Genomic DNA, 15015 nt, shown 5'->3' with positions numbered 1-15015 from the left:
AAAAGGTTTGTAAGATAATTTATACTTGTATATAGTAAATATTAGGGCATCCTAATAAAATGTAATTAATGAAAAATCAAGTTGCCATACAGCAAAGTAGCTATTTTTTTTATTACCTATGTAATATCTAACAGCCCTTGAAAAACATCCGACTTTTAAAACATTAGTTTCGTAGCTTTTGTATAATTCTTAGATATATCTACGGATCAATAACTAAAGTGTAGTAATTACATAAGTTACGGTAAATATAATTACTATTATTTAATATTGAAAACTGTTAATGACCGAATATGACACATGCGTATGCATAGTACCTGATAGACACACCTATTTACTATTTTTTTAAATACTCATAGACCATATAATCTATATATATGAATAAATACATTGATATTGTACAGAAATGTAATTAATTACCGTTCTATATTAAAAATCTATGTTCTAAGATTTAAAACAAAAACTGGTATGAAATTATTAGCTAAGCTATGAAATTATAAGCTCTAGAATAAAATAACTTAGTTAAACTAAGTTATTTTATTCTAGAATAAAACTATAATATAAAAAAGAACATATAATATAAAAAAAATAGTACCTATAACAAGGTGAGCAAAATACAATTTGCAAATGAACCTCGTTCACCCAGAGTATTGTTGCTATGTAAATCCATTTAAATTCAATTTGAGATGACCGATTCGTACCTACGTTTTATTTTCAATATTTGCCACATGTATGCAAACTACTTGATGCGAATTATACAATCACAATCTTTCCGTATACGACTATGTTTTATAAAAAGTTTTTTGTGTTAATTCGATAACAACATACGTAGAGACTTTGTATAAATATCGAATTTATTTTAAAATTGAACAGTCACGAAATAAATGAACGAATCGGTTATATCTACCATTTTTCTATTTTTGGCTTAATTTTCGAAACTACTTGTAAGTTAAAATGTAGGGAAAATGTTGGGACCCTTGATACGGCACGATGAATTTATGAAAATTATTATTGAGGGAAATAAAAGGGAAGAGGGGAAGACCAAGGCACATAACAAACAAATTAAATACAAAATTTAAGTCGTGTCGTATAAAATTTAAAAAGGATAGTGGAAGATCGAGGGAAGTGGCAAGAGCTCCATTGATAAATGGAATGAATGAAATTTATGGAACTCCACCGTGGCTCTTAAATTATGAATGAAAGATATTTAAGTTCAGTTTTTGTATGACTATATGACTGTAGTTTTAGTTTTTTTAATTAAGCATGGCATATATACATACATATACATATACATAGTAATATAACATATTCAAAGCAAAACTACTATTTTTTTAACTAAGGCTGATTAAGAATTATTATTTGACTCTAACAAAAATTATTCTTGTTTGATACTAATGACAGATGTTAGGACCCCTAGTGATAATACTTTTAGGGGCGTAATTGTGACGGACAAGATCATTATGGACATGGACACCACATTTGGGCTGAGTTCTAAAAGTGATAGATGAATAATGCATGGATAAATCTTCCATAATTATTTATGTAGCCTTATGCACCTTAAGTTAATTATAATAGCTCAAAAACGTGTTTACTACTTACACCTACGTCATTGAGATGCAAAATATATTTGTTGTGACAGTCATTTAATGATCCGATAATGACAATTAATATTTTGAATAATTTTTATTTTTATTTATTTATTTATTATATATTTGTACATGTATGTATATCTACGTAATAGTTGGATTACAAAAATATGTAAATATGTAAAAGTATTATTTTTTTATATGTATATATTTTTTGTATATAATTTTCGTAAACGCAAACCAATATAAGCTATCAAATTCATGAATACAAATGCGAGGTGGACATCATGCGAGAATTCAACCCGCGACTATTGGAAACGCCAAGGACGGTGCTGCTTTAAAGATGAATTTGTTATAAACTAAGGTCATAAGTGTAGCACATCTGTGACAAACACAGCCATTTCACTTCGTCTCAAGGAGCCGCTCGCTTGAGAAGGTAGGGTGGAATTGGATACCACTCTAACCAAAGAGGGGAGGACGGCGCTTCAGTGTATACATAAGGGTGTCGTCCTTCGAAGTCGTAATAGAATACTAACTATCCTGTGACTGATAGGCACGCCATTGCGCCCGGAGGCTTTTATTTTAAATCGTTAAAAACCCTGTACACCCCAACATGGCTATTTCGATATGTGGTAGTCTTTGTAAAATTTTTCCACTAGTTAAAAAAGTGTCTTAGTATGTTTGTTGAAAAGTTGGTTCCATTATTACATCACAAAAACTGTACGTGTATGGTTTTTATGATATGACGTCTATTGAAGTAGGAAAATGTCCAGGTACATAGTCATAACAGTAACATTAACGCACTGTATACTGGCCTAATTTTTACACTTTACATACCTACCTAATATTACGCTTCATATACTTAATATTACTTAAGCAGATAGTTTAGGTTTTAACCGCGATTAAGAATTACTATTTTATACCATATACCAATTATTCCAATTTAAAATATCAAATTCGGTCTAAGTTAACAGCCACGTGCATACTTAATAAATGTTTTATAGCTATTCCTGGAAAATTAAAATAAATTATTAACAGTATATAAATCGTTACTTTAATAATCGTAGAAAAAAAAGTAAACAATACAAAAGGCAATATTATCGCTTTAGTAATATGTTTCAGAGACACTTTGGGTACAGGAGAGAAAACCGAAGACAATAGTCATATGTAATTACAAGTAAATAAGTAACAAAGTAGATACTTACTACACCCACTATAAAGTATTATCAGTAGCTACGACTGCATTTTTTCGTTCATAAAATCGGCTAAGGCTTTACGATGCATCGATCATGACGTACGCTGGACACCGGCCAGATTTTCCGTCAGCGAAGCCTTCGACCGCCCTGTAAACTCGATCGAAAACATAATTACGGTCGTAAACAATGGACGAGAATCGAGTCGGCATTCGCGCGTTGTACACCGCACTGTTCGCACGCGCCTGTCCTTAACAGGTAACGAGTATCGAGTTATCGGCGACAATTTGTATACTTTTGTGCCTTATCGTGTTCATTACACTTTTTGTTTGATTCATCAAAACGAGATGCACTTATAATGACGCATTAGGGCGGAAAGTGACAAATTAGGTGCCCTTACCGCCGGTCTCGAGACGTGCACTTGACATTGACGGGAGCGATCTAGCGTTAAAAATTCGCTCAAATCTCAAAGTGAGTTCTATTTAGTTTAAAAGTGGTTAAGAGCTTGTGATTACCAGTGGCTGTGATGTATCACGTTTGAATATTCATGCCTTTGTATTATATATCCGGAAAACTAGTTATCTTCACTTATTGTTCTGGGATCATTGTAGTGGAGATTTTTTTATGCGAAGTAACTACCTGTTGGTTTGTTATGCGTAAATAGCACAACAGCACGAGTACAGATTTACAGAAAATTTTATTCAATAGCTCTCTTTCAATTTAATTTATTTTATAAATATCAGACTAGCTCTCGATTGGGCAATCATTAATTAATATTTCATTATAATTTATACTGTATTCATAATATTTAAAAATATTGATGGTATTTAATTATACTGACAAGGCCTAATATTTTTTCTGTCAATATCAAGGATGAAAAACGTGCGCGTGCGCCGGTCACGTGCAATTGGAATTCTCCCAAAAATGTATTTATTGTGTACTCAACAAAATCAATATTAGATTAATTACCAAAATGTTTAGTTTTTAAAAATGGAAGGCTATTATTGTCACTTCACTTCAGTTTTAAATAAACTTCACTTTAGTATTAAATTTAAGTAAACGTCAACATAAACCATAATCATTATTACAATCATCTGTTTATCATTCGTCACGCCACGATATCTTAAAGTGCTTATCTAAATAAACTTTAAACTAAGTACCAACTAGATTCTTTACTAGAAGATTTGTTTGTTATCACTTATCAGTTTCTCTCATCCAGGTAAACTGACAGTCATCTGGTTGCAAGGATGGCAGTAAAGATTTATAGTATATAGGTGTCTGAGTTACTACTTCTGTTTATAATATGTTTATTTTTGTAATAGGTCAGCCCTTGTTCCTGCTGATAATTCTATCATACTCACAGATAATTTCATTAATGTAGTTGATACTTTAGGTACTGTGGATAATATTTTCAAGATTATTAGAAATCAGTAGTATTACTAATTGAAAAAAATCGGGTTTTTTTAGGTCCTCGATCCCTGAAGGGAATCTTCCCTTGAGATCCAAACAATAGTATATTAGACTATATTTTGTTTTCAATTCTAAGAGATTTCAGTTAGTAGATATCGCATCAATACTTCAATTAGTCAAAGTTTCAATAACGTCACATGCTTTATGATAGATAACTCGGCATTATAATAGTATCTATTTCTTAATGTTCATGAGTTTTAAAGTACCAATTCTGATCTAAATCGAGTCAGTAATTAGGGTATAAAATGAAATATGTATTAACAAAACGATTAACAAACATAATATCTATAAAAACTACTCGAGTATTGTACAATGAAGTGATGTTGACATAAGGAATAAATAACCTACCTAGTAACAAAAAGGTAAAACTTTTAAATGTCTTAATAGTGCCATTATGTTTTTTTATTCTTGCTTCAGTTTACACGGAAAATATTGTAGTTGTCAATGTTTTAATCCTTATGAGAACATTCACTAGAAATATAATGAAACATATGTGCGAAGTATGTAGACTTCTTGTGATTAATCTATACAAGGATTTTGACGCAATCAAGTTTTATTTGCTCGAGGTAATCCTGTCGCCAATGGAACTTTCTGTAATTCAAACATACTTATAGATATAACAAACTATCTGCTTTATTTAAAATTCAACCCAGTTGCATTTGGTAATACGATAGAATTTGTCTTCTGTAAATAGTCTTTGAACCAGATAGCTTAGAAAATTTTAGGATTTATTCTGAAGAACCATAGGTGTTAAAATATAACCTGTAGCTATTGTGGTGCAGCGAAGTGTTCTATACCTTACTACTACATTTTGTAGTTCTAATTTTTTTTTCATTGCTCAACAGCCTTTTTCAGCAAATTTGCAAGTAACCTCCGTTGTAATGGTGTTCTATTGTAGTGATTACTCAACGTTTTAAATTATTATATTGTCCATATTCATAGAAGTCATATTTGTAATTTAACTTTTTATGAGCATTAAAATAGGCCTTTTAATAGTGTACTAATGAGTAAGTTCAATTACGGAATTATTAGAAATACCTCATTAGTAAACGAACGCGTATTAAGGTATCATTCGTCAGTGCGAACTGCGCTATATAAAAGAATATTGCATCGCTCGTGTGCAAAATAAATTTTTTTACAGCAGTCAATCTTTCATGATCAATTGTGAACTTCAAAGAGCAAAAGATAAGGAACAGGAAACTTCACGGTATTGATCTTAAATGATTTAACAAGTGACTAGTTTAAGTGCGTATAAGTGTAACAGTGAAGTGAAAAAGTGTTACGTCCGTAATGCCACGTGCGTTTTGAAAAGTTTTTTCGAGCGAACTCTCCCGCAGAGGAAAACTGGAGGTCGATACTTATGAAGTGTCAGTTGACGTCCAGCTGACAACAGATGTCATCCCAATTGAATACGGTAAGTCATTGATTTACACCATTATACAAAAAGTGATCATGGCGATTGTAATACAGCCGAAATATCGGGAACTCCATAATAACAAATAAAACGTGAAAAGATCCCAGGATCGAGTTCATGTTACGTGTAAACAATGACCACATCAAATTTAAAAAAGTATATATTCAAAGTGCTACCAAATAATCTGCATTATTTTATGAAGTGCATAGTATTAACGTACATATTAGATAATAATGGAATTTCATGTCGCTACGGTAAATATTAATATACGGTTTTTAACAACGCCAAAAATATTTAAAAATCGTTTGTTTCGCTATAACGGAACCTGATTACATTGACAAAAATCTATTCTTCTAGAATTTTTAATTATAAAAACAATAACTACATATAGATGTATACAATATAGAGACACATATATATATATAGCGATGTATATACATAATTGTCATAGCATCTATAACTAGGTATATACTTTGCTATACACCAACACATAAGGTCCACTTTTCTTTTTCAAGCTTATTTCTATTTTATTACCACATAATTAGTGTTAGCGTAACATTTAAATATATGATCCTAACGCAGAGGAAAAAGATTTCAAAAGGTAATACCAAATTTTGTTTATCTTATATACCTTAATAAATTCTTTTTGTATGTACTTAATAACACGTTGAATCTACTTGTATAATATTTTCCCGCTAATTTATATTCTTCAAACACACTTCTGGTTGAAATTTGTGTTCATTTATCCTGTCAATGAAGGAACTATATATACTACATTAGTAGTATTTTATCCTTTTATTAAGTTGTAGATAGAGAAGCTGGTTTATTCCTGAATTAACTTGTACTAGAAGATACCTATTTATAATTAACGTATCATCATGTATTTTCTTATCTTACTGTAACATATAAATAGATAAATCTATTGTTTTTCTATTTATACTTATGTGTGCAAACGATCATCCTTATTTGATAAATCGATCAAGATATGATCATAGATTTGATAAACAAGTTCCTAATCTCAGTAAGCCTCTAAGCGATTTACAAACCTTTGTACAGATTAGTTCAGAAGTTTTACTATTAAATCTTACATATTTAAAATAAGTTTTACAAGCTGTTAATAGAATAATGAAAGAAGATTTTTCAATAGAATCTTACAGTATCAGCCAAATTATAATGTGCTGAATTCGTACGTATATATATTTTGTAAAAACATTCGAGTAAAGGCAACATTCAAACACAACATTTTAAGTAAAGCTTAGCACAGCATTTTCGTGAAACCGTTTCCATTAAACGGACAGACAAATATACAAAAATTAATTGTTTTCGGTTGGTTCATATAATAGTTGCCCCCAGGATTTTTATTTAATAGCATATTATTATATCTGTAACTTCCTTGAGGCATTTAAACTGGTTATAGCATCTAAAAGTGGATATATTTTAATAACTCTGCTCACTCCCTTAAAGGAGATGACGCGATGACGAAGATATATTGCACTTGTATGAATTATAAGCTCTTTTTTCAATCTCTGCAATTGTCATCATACTGATTATCATTGCAAATAGCCATATGTTATATATATTCATAATATTAGTACGATATTAGTAGAAATACAATATATTACTAGATGAAGTTTTTTATATTACTTGTGCAATAAAGCGTTATATACAACTATTTCATTATTATATTAAATATTAACAATTATATATGTACCATTATAATTGTTAATATTTATTATTCTTTAAAAAAATCTCTTTATTTGTAAAGAATAGTTATTATTAATATTAAACTAATACTTATAGGCACTATAATTTTTATTTATATTATATATTAATATTAATAATCAGCATTATTAACTACACAACTATACTATATACGGGTACGCCTACGTAGTAGCGCAACCTTGTAAACAATATTCTCATAAATGTATTTCATAACGTACGAAAACTAAACCCTACACTTATTATAACTGAGTTTAATAAACACAATAAATAGTTCATGTGTTTCAGCAGAGGCGATATCGTTTGCATAACAACTTATGTCATAAATCCTCTAAGCCTATAGTCATGAAAAGAAACGATAGGTTTCTAAGAATACATTGTAGTTTATCTTAGCATGATTGACGACTTAGGTGTTATGCCACCATAAGCATTTTAGATACTGATTGTTCTAATACTGATACCTATAATCTTATTATAATTAGGTATTACTTAAATATACAAAATAAAAGATCGAGTGCGTACCGCTACGTTCTACGTTCATTGTCACATGCCTAATCCTTGTTAATGTCAAATTATTCACTTAGTACAATATTTATTTACAAGAGCATCACGCAAGTTTCCTGCTTATTTTTCTTGTGAGGAGTCTGCGTTTCGAATGAACTGTGGAATAAAAAAATATGACACTTCTAAAGTTACACACTTATATTAAGTTTATTAGAATAAAGATATTTCTTTTTCTATTTCCATACTTCGACAGTTATCAATGTCTCTGATGACCCCATCTGATATAACAGTCCAGAAGGTATAACATTGTATTACCATATTTATTATTATATTATAATTGCTTACAAACATCTTAACTCTATCCATTTAAATGACAATTCGGTAGATAATTCAGAAATTGAGTGGTATCCATTGTTAAATGTCGAGCGAGCCGAATGATCTTGACGGGATGTCATATTTTAGAGATACAAATAAATAATACTGTCTGTGTATATACAATACAGGTAAATATGTAAACGTAAAAGCATAAACTGTAGATAATTACGTACAAATGTAGCTCTAGACTTATAGGATCACACGCAATAGAGGTATCTATCGAGGTAGATTTTGTAAAAAGTCAACTTTGTGGGTACCTCAATCTCACTTACATATTTCACCCACCAAACATCTTTGTAACTTGTGTTTCGCTTGAAGGTTAATGACAGTGAAATTTGGTACATATAAATTCATCTTAGACTCCGGAATGGTATTTCAAGACTGGTATCAGGCGGTTGATGTATATAGGTGACGGTTACTACTTACCATCTACCGTCGCCTATACTTATATATAAATATAGGACCGAAAATAAAACATATTATACCATGACGCCGTATCTCTCATTACTGAGGATGATATATTATACATACATACAAGTTATTTAGAAGCTACTGAAGGCTAAACCAGAGAGATGTCCTTATAGACAGATGGTAATGTCCTTCATGCCATTCAATCGGTGCGGTTACTGTTTAGAAATCTTATTTTTTTATTAAAAATTATTACGTACTAAGGAAGATGACGGTCTCGGTGATCTATGAGTTTAGCATACTACTTTATTTCTGATGGTCGCTAGTTCTATTTCTCGCATGTTGCTTTTGTATTCATGAGTCGGTATATATCGTTCTTGGTGTTTTCAATATATATTATGTTTTTAAAAATCTAATTAAATTTTATATTAATTGCCTAGTAACTGCCAATAATACAAGTTCTCCTTATCTTGGCACTAGATGGCGTTGTGTGAATTGTCGAAGGTTGTTATTATTATTAAGTAATAATAGAAATACGATTGTTTATATATTTATAAGTTTGTTACTTTAACATATGTAATACTGAACATTCTTTTTATATAAGTCAACAAATAACTAGTACCTTCAATCAAATAGGTTTGAAATAATCATTCATAGAATAAAGTTACGTACATCGTTGAACAGTCAATATCTTTATCCACGTAGTAACGAAAGTAGCATGAACATTAATAAACACAGTGATAATATAAATTATGTGCATAAATCAATTCATATTTACTAACAAAGAAAATTACGGGAAAAATATCATATCTTAAGTTTATACTTTAAATATATTAGATTCATAGATAGATCTTACTAAAATTTATAAACGTGTAAATTTGTGAGTATATGGGTAAATAGATGTACGGATATTTGTTATATATATATAAATACACTTTTACGTAGAAACTACGAAAAGGATTCTGAAGAAACTTTACACTAATATAGCATATACTTACTGCTATAAATTTCATACGGGTGAAACTGCGGGCACAGTATATACATAAAGGTTCTGTTACAAGAAGTTTACATTACAGGAGATTTGCAACTATGCGATTCAGTATGGGTAAACATGGTGTATGTGTGTGCCACAACAATACAAAATGACTCATAATACAGTGTGGACAATCACTCAAGGAACAAAACACTGATTTTCAACTATGACCGTGAAAATTGATATATAAAAAAAATCTGAATGATAACAATAGAAAATAAATAAATAACAAAGAAACTCGTAATTGAAGCGACCGATTGGATCATCAGAATTTTATAATTATAATTAAAATCATTCATTTCAATAACAAAAAACTTTATAATAATAAAAACAGTAATGGTAATGTATTAATAGATAAATTTTATTTTAATTACCGCGAGTAAAAGCGAGTAACAAAGTTAAATATAAATCAAGTGTCTGTAGTTAACACACAAAACATGAATCATTAATAACTAACTACTTACTATATTTTTATCTAATAATAACTTCCTAGTCATATTTGTCACCTCATCAAACATAATTCTGGGAAGCCACTTAATCAATTTGTAGTCAAAACGTATGTAAATATGTATGGTAATTTAATATTGTAAGGTAATTAAGTACTTGAAATAATGTAGTTACTAAGCAAAAGTGAATAAATCCGTCGGCCTTTTGCTTCTGTTAGCGTACCTACATTGGGGCCTAAGTCATCGTGCGTGATGACCGGTTGATGTGATAAACCGAGAATGGGTATAAAATGGGTGGAACAGTAGGAATGAAGGTTTAGACGGCCGAAAATTTAAAACAATCGAGTACTGGCTCCGTATTGGAACTAGTACTATGCACTTGTACTTTCTTTAACGCTCTCTCGACAATATCTACTAAGCATAGTAGAACTTTCTTCGTTCAAAGAATCAGTTTGCCCATTCAGCCAGACAACAGGCCACTTTTACCATCTTGGGAACACTATTCACTGCCTAAACTTTTTACTTGTACTGTGGTAATTTATTTAAAAGTAGTTATTTATTTCGTAACAAATATACCGATGCTAGTTCCCATGATTTATTTATCTTCACCTTAAATTTCATTAGTCGTGAAATGGTAACAAACATATTAACAAACAGGTAGTATTGGAAATGAAATTTACGTTCAACTCTTTGTTTATTAGTTATAGAGAAATGAATTTCTAATCTAAGCATTAGGATGATTCAAAAGTATATCATCCATTCATCGTCATCATAGATAGATGATGGTTAATTGTAACATTAAACATAGACAAAATTCTCAATAATCTTATTACAAACTTAGTAATTAGTATTTTTTTATTGAAGGTTTGGGGCTATTGTCAGGTGCTAAGACCTGTATCAATGCGACCGATCGTTAGGAACAAAAATTGAAGGATATTCTTAGGAGCGAACGTTTTTATCTCCTCGAGATATAATGTATACTTTCCAAAGGAGATATTTCGTTTATGCATAAATGTATGAGGAAACGCCACTGCACATCATATATGGTTGTACCATATATGATGTGCAGTGGCGTTTCCTCTTCTGCTTGGCAATATCTGCAAATTATTGTTAAGCTGAGCTGGTAACCAGTAGCTCACTATAATTCATAACAAGAGTTAGTACCTGTAAGCAGGTGTCATACTTTGTCACGCTTGATTCGTTCGACCTCGCCTCAACAATGAATTAAGATGAGTAGAGGCAACTACAGGCAAATATGGTTTACTTCCCATATTGTGTTACCTCGTACGCGTCGTAGAGATTGGTATAGTAAGAATGCGTTAGGTTTTCTAATTTGAAACTCAGTGGAATTCAGTACAGTATTTTATGCCATAATGTATACGTATATTATTGGTTTTAGATGTAATGAGTTCTAGAAAACATTAGAGTTCACTGATAACATACACAAACCTAAACCCATTTAAAAATTACTATTTCTATGTTAATTCAGTAAGTAATAGTTTTTTTATTACTGACTCATGTATACATATTTTGTATTCGAAAATATATTTATGACGGTTTAATAATTACCAAAGCTGAATATATCCTTTAGTGTTTATCTCAAATACCGCCATAATAATATTATTTTAAGTCGTTATATATATAAATAAATTAAAATTTCTTAGGTTTAGTATAAGTCGCATCAGTAGTTTGCCATTCTCGACTCAGGCAAAATATTTTACAGACATAAAAATCCAGATACATTACATTGAAAGCAATAAGAAAACATGTTTGTACATTATTAGAAGTACTCACTCGGATCCACCGCTATTTAGATTCATCATTTCACCTGTATACTACTAAATAAAAAAAATGGTTTCTGATATGTTAGAAAAAGAAAACATAGCAACGAGGACGACTGATTTTATACAGTGTTACCTTTGCCTATATTCAATAACAATACCATGGATTTCACGCAACTGCCATGCACGACGCAGATATCGTTTGTTTTATTGATAATGCTTTCTTGCCACTTATATGTAGTCATTTATAAACAGTGCATGATAAAAGCAGGTATTCAAGTCTGAACTGACTATAACTTATTTTTATCGGCACATAGGAGGCTTAAGGGCCTGTTTTTATCGCTCACAGCCTTGAATGAATAAAAATAATAAGTTTACAGTCAACATGCTCGTGACCTTGTCTGCCTGACTGATGAAGATAACAACTGCAGTGCAATTATATAGACTTAGAATATTATCACTATTGGGCAGAGACCAGCTACGTTCACACCAAACGTATAGACAACTGCTGGTTACCAGCAAACGTTACATTTATTTGGTTTACAAAAACATTCATATTTTCAAATATTTGATCAATTTGAGTAGCAGTAGTAGTATATGTATATATGTATTTTTCGCGGGTTATGTAAATTAAATCCTATTACGATTCGTATAAAGTGGAATTTTAATCCTTTATGAACCCGAAAGTATGCTATGTGTAATCGTAGGCGCGGTATGTATAATATATTGTTATTTTTACTACACATATATAACATAACGCTCTAAGTCATCAGCTTTCTACGATACATTATATAGTTAACGATTACTCTATTTAGTTCAAGATTACCTTCTTTAGCTTGGTGTATAAACGTATACAATTAATCTCAAATGTCAACATCAGAGGATTATCTGCATAATGATGGAGTTTGTTAACCTTTCGTTTACATTGGGTTTTAAGAGAGCCTACTCCGCCTGACTAGAGACTGCCATACGGTTGGTGTGAAAGCAGCCTTAATCTTATTTGAACCTTTGTATTAAAAACTGTATATTCCGAACTTTTATAACTCTAAAAGAACGCCGATTAGTAATGATTCAGGTAGATTTTTCTAGAACTATTATATAACTGCATTGTATATATAAATCTACATCTAAAAATACATCCATTTAGTCAAATCTTGATTTTATTAACTTACAGTCAAAATATGGCAGATTTTTGTATATAGAAGTTTTTAATATGGTGATATTTAGTATGTATGTTACTCAATACCTTCCTCAACTTTCAAAGATACTCAAATGTTTATTTTATTCTCGTGTAAGTCCCATATAAACTTCGTCGTTTGAGACTTAGTTTATATAGAATACTTTTTTATTGCTGCTATCAATTAGTGTGTCTGGTCTGATGCATAGCATAGGTATAATATCTATCAATAAGCATACAGCATCTGCCAAGATATGGGGATTATGTACTTATATAATATAACCTCCACAGCTATGGCACTTATTTAAAAAGTCTTTCGTAATCTAAAATTAGTTAATTAACTAAAAGTAAACACTTAAAAATTTAATATGTTTTTTTAAATGATAAATTTTAGATCATCTTACTAATGTGGTAAACATATCCTAATTGATCCCCTATTGGATTACAAAAAATCAACAGCCAAGTTCTTCTGTTTACGAATCAATAAACTTTAAACATCTAGAGCACTACATTTCTTTATGGAAATAAATAAATCGTTATGCATTCTTACGTAAATATGCATGAATAGCATACCTGTTTGTTTATTATATTAATGCTTGTAAAAAGTTAACTACCTATAGTTAGGTATTTACTGTTGACATTGAATTATTTATTGAAATGAACAGTAAAGTAATATAAAAAAATATTAAGAGTTTTTATTCCGAAAATTACATAAACGAAATGAATATCCTAGTAATTTGTATTTTCGAAAGCATATATTTTTGTTCAATTTTAATCTGTTAATATTACAGACAATAAAATACAGTAATAAATTATGTTACATGTGATGTAATTAATTGGAAAAACCAATACCGAATAATAATAATAAATGTATTAATATACAAAAATTTGATAAATGTAATACATCTCACCTTCTCCATCTTTTTCCTTAAAAATCTAGATTTATAAGGATAAAACCAACAAATTAACTGAGACGCCTACACGTTGAATACCAGTAACATTGTTCAACTCAAAAAAAAGAGGAAGTTTTTTAGTAATACTTTTCTAATCTCAAAACGTCTTTGCTAATTATGAATAAAAAATCGTATCGCTTTTTGAAGTCGATAGAGTTTACTGCCGTGATTCTTGTTAATTATGTCGTTTGAAATTTTTATTTTTAACAAAATCGTAAATTATTCACCTATCAAAATATAAATTACGTAGTATATGTTCTAGTTATACATATATAACAGAACAGGAATATCGACTGCAGGCTCCGAAATGCCAAGTTCGAAAGGTCAGTAGCGTTAGCTAATAAATGATTCGGTATTCAGAATACAACCAGGCTGTTCCATTGCTAAGGAGTTAAGTCAGACAAGGTCTAGTAGTTAGTAGTAGTTAGTATTTTAGTAGTAGTTATAATTTTGTAATGTTACATTACAAATTCTAGTAAGGTGTTCAATTAAAGTTATTTCTTAATAAGGCAATATCGCCATTTGTCGCTTTTACACCGCTTAAATCTTCTCAACAACCCAATGGATGTAATGGATTGCACTATTGATTGAATATCTTTCGAAAGCTTTCCATATATAATACTATATATATACGAACTCCTACACATACACTGTACTCCGAGGTGAATCATTAGTACAGAATAATCCAGATAGATAAGATACAATAGAATCTTCACTCATCTGATCGTTAGAATCAATTTCATATTAATGACATAAGAATCACACCCAATTTAGTTAAACACAAGTGTTACATCAAGGCGAGCTATTAACTAAATTGCTGCGCCTATTAAAAGCCATTTGCACACCCCTAAATAGACAATAGTTGAACGATGGGTCCACCCACCTTAATGGAATACAATTGGCCTTGAGTCCCGACGTCATAGACTCTCCCATGGGCCATTTCGCTGACATTATCAAGG

The 15015-nt window shown here is 30.5% G+C and overlaps 1 protein-coding gene across 2 annotated transcripts in view; it reads left to right on the top strand.

The window, feature by feature from the left end:
- LOC131844734 (uncharacterized) overlaps window positions 1-15015 on the top strand; it is a 232927-nt gene that overhangs the window by 63651 nt on the left and 154261 nt on the right. Inside the window, exons 1-2 of one of the 2 annotated variants that reach the window (XM_059193686.1) lie at window positions 3024-3247; window positions 5388-5660. The exons of the other annotated variant lie outside the window; for it this stretch is intronic. The gene's annotated coding sequence lies outside the window, so the exon portion shown is untranslated. Of the gene's footprint in view, window positions 1-3023; window positions 3248-5387; window positions 5661-15015 lie in introns of those variants that run through there. 2 annotated transcript variants of the gene reach the window in all.

The sequence above is a fragment of the Achroia grisella genome, unplaced genomic scaffold (genome assembly GCF_030625045.1).
Source record: "Achroia grisella isolate CSIRO2021 unplaced genomic scaffold, CSIRO_AGI_Agris_v1 utg413, whole genome shotgun sequence".
In the NCBI taxonomy this organism is placed as follows: domain Eukaryota; kingdom Metazoa; phylum Arthropoda; class Insecta; order Lepidoptera; family Pyralidae; genus Achroia; species Achroia grisella.
The sequence above is the reverse complement of the archived record's forward strand: the minus strand, read 5'-3'. Positions and strand labels throughout refer to the sequence as shown.